The sequence below is a fragment of the Sminthopsis crassicaudata genome, chromosome 4, assembly GCF_048593235.1.
Source record: "Sminthopsis crassicaudata isolate SCR6 chromosome 4, ASM4859323v1, whole genome shotgun sequence".
NCBI classification, from domain to species: domain Eukaryota; kingdom Metazoa; phylum Chordata; class Mammalia; order Dasyuromorphia; family Dasyuridae; genus Sminthopsis; species Sminthopsis crassicaudata.
Genome location: NC_133620.1, coordinates 226,123,030 through 226,129,114, shown reverse-complemented (window position 1 = coordinate 226,129,114; position 6,085 = coordinate 226,123,030).

Sequence of the window (6,085 nt, the reverse complement as noted above, 5' to 3'; positions counted from 1 at the left end):
TACAAGATAATAAGACAGACAGGGAAGATGTTATGTGGAAGAAATCAGCAGGACTAGGATGGAGCTCAGTTTTAATAATAATATTTACATTTATAAAGTGCTTTAGAATTTATATTTTTCCCTCACAATAACTCTGTGAGATAGTATAAAAATCCATTTTACATATGAGTAACTGAGTCTCAAAGGAAGTAAGGTACTTGTCCATCATCACAGAGGTAATAAATTTCAAATCTGTAACAAAAATTCTTTTTTTTTTTTATTTTAAATGCATGTTATTTTTTTCCTCCAATGATTTTACTGACTTTGTCTTTTACCAAAAATTTATAGATGTGCTATACATCCATATTTCTGTTGAAATTTTCACCATCCTCCTGGTCACCCAGATATATTAACTCATATCATTTGTGAACTTGTATATTTGATTCTTTTCTCTCCTCCATAGCTCAGTCCCTTAGTCCCACTCAGGAAAATAAGACTTCCTGACTTGGGGCTCAACACTTCCTCCATTTTGCTACTTAGCTACCCCAATCCCATGCTAGTGGACTCCTAAAATATTCACATTATAAGTCTATCTCTACTCTCATCCTCTTTCCAATCTATCTCATATCACCATAACAGTGATCTTTCCTTCTGCATTGAAATGGTCAAATAGTTTTCAGCTCAAAAATCTTTAATGGCTCCCTATCCTAGATAGTGCAGTGAATAGTGGTTGGCCTGGAGTCAGGAAGACATCTTCCTGAGTTCAAATCAGCCCTCAGACATTACTAGATGTATGATACCTGTGCATGTTATTTAGCCCTGATGGTCTCAGTTCCTCATCTGTAAAATGAGCCGGAGAAGGAAATGTCAAACCAATCCAATGTCTTTGCCAAGAAAATCCCAAAGAGGGTCTCAAATAGTTGAATATCACTGAAAAAAAGACTGAGCAATAATTCCCTGACTCTGGGTGCAGCATTCTATCTACTTTGTCATCAGCTGTTCAATATTCTAAAAGCAAAATGTACTAATAAAAAAGGCATGGATTTGGGGTCAGATGTCTGATGTATGAATCCTACCTTCACCCTTAACTATGTATATAACCTTGAATAAAATCACTTAACTTTCTTGTGTCATAGTTTCCTCATCTATAAAAAATGAGGGAGTTGAACTAAAATTCTCTAAGGTGACTTGAAGTTCTAACATTGAGATTCTACATCAAAGCATTTCTTAAACTGTAAAGCATTATATCAAAGGAAGATATGATGGCAAAGGAACAACAAATTGAATGAGAAACCCTAACCAACAGAAACATTAAAGTCCTTCTCAATTTAGAAGTCTACCCCTTTAATAATAACATTGTCCTTTACATGAGGAATTTATAAACAGCTAATGTATAATAAATATTAAATATCTTTCATATTTTTAAAAAAAATATTAGTAGTTGAGACTTCTTTTGGAAGCAATAGAGAAAGTTCACAAAAGGTTTTTCATTTTTTCATGGAAAAAAACTACAACTCTGAGCTGTTGGCAAACTATAATACCAAGCCAAAATGAAATGAATTACTATATAGAGGAAAGAAAGGAGATGGAGGGAATCATAAAAGCTGAAAGAGTCTTGTCTACTTCAAACCCCCTGCCCCGCTATTTATCCACCCAATCTATTTTTATTGGACACAACTAAAAGAAATATATTTGGCAAATAAAGTACCTACTAGAACATTCTGGCCTACTTCATGCTGCTTCCATGTTATTGCTTTGACCTGTGCCATGTAGCTCCATATTTAAGTGGTTAATGGGGTCCATTGGAATAGCCCTTATTGTGAATGAAATTGGAATGATCACACAGACACATGCGGCACTAACCCCAAACAGCTGACAATCACAGCCAATAGCATGTGCTCAGCAATCAGCAACATCTTTCGTACAGATGTAGGGGAAGCCAGCTGTGCCAATTATGCTGTAATGATGAGAAGAAGGATGCTAGCTGGGGAATTCTCATTTCATGTCTTGTTTGAGAAAGAACCCCTTAAAGTAGTGCAGTATGCCATATATATCGCAGCCTCTTGTCACTACTTTTGGCCCAAATAAGGTTCCTTTGGACTACAGAGATCACTCCCTATGATCTTAGATCATAGTGGATACAAATTGCCCCGTATGAAGCCCACAATTCTTGAAAATTCACATCTTCACAGATCCATTCAAGTTGATTAATTTATTAAGTGTTTAGTGTGCCAGGTGCTGAGAGTGATGTCAAATTTAACTAAGAGATGGATACTGCCCTCTAGTAGTTGGTGGGATGTTATTTATTTTTGAAAATGACCATGATATTAGGAAAGTGAAGCCATAACATATAAATAAATTGGATTGAAGTGGAGAGCCATCTGGAGGATAGGTTTTAAATAGGTAAGATGATACAAATAGGAAATAATTAAGGAAAGGTACTAGAATTAAGAGGGGTTCGAGAAGGCTTCCTATAAAAGGCGGGATCGCATATAAAATAAAATAGATAATCATGAAAGTCTTTTCTGAATCTAAAACTATAAATTTTGGGGTCCATACTCCCAAACCACAATATTCTAAGTAAAACACTTCATAGAGGTAGGAAAGTAAGAGTATCAGAGATGTCAAATAACCAAGTCCGTGGTGGGGAATACCATTGAACTTGATTTGACAAGGAACCCATAAAAGGTTTTGAGCAGAAGAATAAAACGATCAGATTAAAAGTAAGCATAGCAGTGATTTGGGCCATATTTAGAGAATGCTTCAGTGACTGAGTAACAACTGAGTTTCACACCTACCTAAGAAAAAGAATTAGTTAAAATAACATGCTTGGTTTCCTTACCTCCCACACATAAGTTTCTCCCCAGTCTAAACTTATCCTCCTCTCCCCACCTCTCCCATTCCCCATCATCCCACAAATACACATGTAGCTTCCTTAGCAAAAACTTCATGATATCCTAGGGTCTTCAATGTCATCTTTCCACCATGTAACTGAATTAAGAAAGTATTTCTTTTCAAATGCCATGTATACAAACATTGCTAGGAATGTAGGAAGACTAGTTAGAAACCTATTGTCATAATGAATCAAGTCCTACCCTAGACTGGTAAAAGTGGCATAAACCTTGATTTTTTTTAAGCCACTTCCTTAATAATACTCCCAGTGATTTTGAACATTTATTCATGAATGGAAGATGACAGAGAAGTAAAAGCCTTAAACTTTCAATTGGCCAGAAACTTAATTTGCTTTCCTCATTTTCCTTTTAGAGGAAAGAGACAGCAACAATTAGAATCAAGGATTTCACTAACAAAGCATCTTCCAGGATTAATGCTAGTGCTGGTGTTAGCACAAATTCATTCTAAGCTTCTACATGTATAGCTCTGGGCTATGATAACTGTTATTTAGAAACATGAGAAATCCAGAGGCCTATAGGATTTTTGATCAAAGTACACATATATGTGTATGTGTCTGTGTCTGTGTATATTTGTGTATATATCTATATATTTGTGACAAATAGCTATGTATATGTGGGTGTAGATGTTCAGTTATGTTCAACTCTTTATTATGCCATCTGGCATCACTTGGCAAAAACACTGGAGTGGTTTGCCAATTTCTTTCTCTAGTCACTTTACACAGGAGGAAACTGAGGCATACAGAGCTAAATGACTTTCCCAGGATCATATGTCCAGTAAATGTCTGAGACCATATTTGAATTCAGATCTTTCTGATTAGAGGGCCATATCTACTGTGTCACCTAGCTTCCCTTTTGTGTGTATACAGACAGATCATAAATAAGAAAGGAAGGAAGCATTTAACAAGCTTCTGTTATGTGCCAGGCATGTGATAAATTCTTAACAAATATCTTATTTAATCCTCACAACTCTGGGAGGTAGGTATTTTTATTATCCCTATTTTACAATTGAGGAAACTGAGTCAAATAGAAATTAAATGATCTGCACAGAATCACAAAGCTAGTAAATATCTGAGGTTGGATGTGAATTCATGTCTTATTGATTCCAGACCTAGCCTTTATTCACTGCATCATCTAAGTACAAGATGATAATGATGACAACGACGATGGATGATGATGATCAAAAGAGAGAAAACATGTAATTTTATTGGTGCAGAGAAACCCTAATTAAGCAAACACTCAACACCAAGGCAGGCCACCTGTTCTCTTACTTACCATCTTAGAAAGTTGCCCAACACATAGAGAGATTAAAGTGCTTGAAACAAGTCACACAGCCAATGTATCAAAGGTGAGACTTAGGTTAGGTTTTGCTAGCTCCAAGGCTAGTCATCTATCCACTATGCCGTGTGTTCTCTAATATATAATGTGTGTGTCTGTCTGTCTACTTACCTTACTTGTCTAACCTACTTGCCAAGACAGGAGAATGAATTAATATGCTTTGGATATGAGTTGAAATTAAAAAAGATATTCTTACTAAAGCTCAATCAGACAGTTCATAAGATCCTCCCTTTCCCCATTGTTTAAGAATTCGCATCAACTTTAATTTTCTTGTCTAGATATAACTGTGTAGTTCATGTAGCATTAGATTGAGACTTGGTGTTTGTTTAATGAGTGCTCAGCTAAATTTTTTGATTCAATTCTGCAGAAGGATTCAGGTAAGATCTAGATAGTGGTCATCTGCTCTTAAAAGAAAGAGCCTCAAGAATGTTTGTGGCAGCCCTCTTTGTGGTGGCCAGAAACTGGAAACTACGTGGATGTCCATCAAGTGGAGATTGGCTGAATCAATTGTGGTATATGAATATTATGGAATATTATTGTCCTGTAAGAAATGACCAACAGGATGATTTCACAAAGGCCTGGAGAGACTTCTATGAACTGATGCTGAGTGAAATGAGCAGGACCAGGAGATTGTTGTATATTTCAACAACAATACTATATGATGATCAATTCTGATGGATGTGGCCACTTTCAACAATGAGATGAACCAAATCAGTTCCAATAGAGCAGTAATGAACAAAACAACTATACCTAGCGAAAGAACTCTAGGAAATGATTATGAACCACTACATAGAATTTCCAATCCCTATAATTTTGTCTGTCTGCATTTTGGATTTCCTTCACAGGCTAATTGTACCCTATTTCAAAGTCCAATTCTTTTTGTACAGCATAACAACTGTTTGGTCATGTATACATATATTGTATTTAATTTATACTCTAACATATTTAACATGTATTGGTCAACCTGCCATCTTGGCAGGGGGGGGGGAAGGAGGGGAAAAATTAGAACAAAAGGTTTGGCAATTCTTAATGCTGAAAAATTACCCATGCATATATCTGGTAAATAAAAACTATTAAAATATTAAAAAAAAGAAAAAGAAAAAGAAAAAAAAAAAAAGAAAGAGCCTCTTTAAAGAGCTGCCAAGTCCAGGTTCTGCTTCTAGGAGGATTTTTTTTTGCTGAGGCAATTGGGGTTAAGGGACTTGCCCAGGGTCACACAGCTAGGGAAGTGTTAAGTGTCTGAGCCCAGATTTGAATTCAGGTCCTCCTGACTTCATGGTTGGTGCTCTATCCACTGCACCACCTAGCTGACTTTTACAGGCATATGACCCACTAGAAAATCTTAGAGGAAAAATTCCTGAAATCTCACAGCTGTGTCCGAAATGTATGCTTCAACTCTTTTTTAAATGTTCTTTGGTATTAACTTTTAAAACTTGTAGGTGTATATTGGATTCGTTAAACTGAGGGATTCCTAAGCACTGGTTTGATCAAGCATAGTGCTGACAGGCATTATGTATTATGAGAACTTCCCCATGTCATTCTGCCAACTTACTTCTATCTTAATCCAAAACATGCCCATCTATTTGAGCATTAGACCTCCCTGGAAGAGAGTTGCTAATCATGCCAACTCATGTGGTCTTTCTCTGATGTGGGCATTTTTCCACTGGAGACACAGAAAAGACCCCACAAATTCATTTTCATGTCTTCCTTTGAAATTTTTCCAAGTCATATTACCAAAGATAGCCCAGTGACCAAATAGACCAGTTTCTATTCTGGGATAGACAGTGAAAGTGGGTAGACAATATGGCCTCCAATATCTTCTGACTTGACAGCTGTCAAATTCCAGATCCATCGCTCCC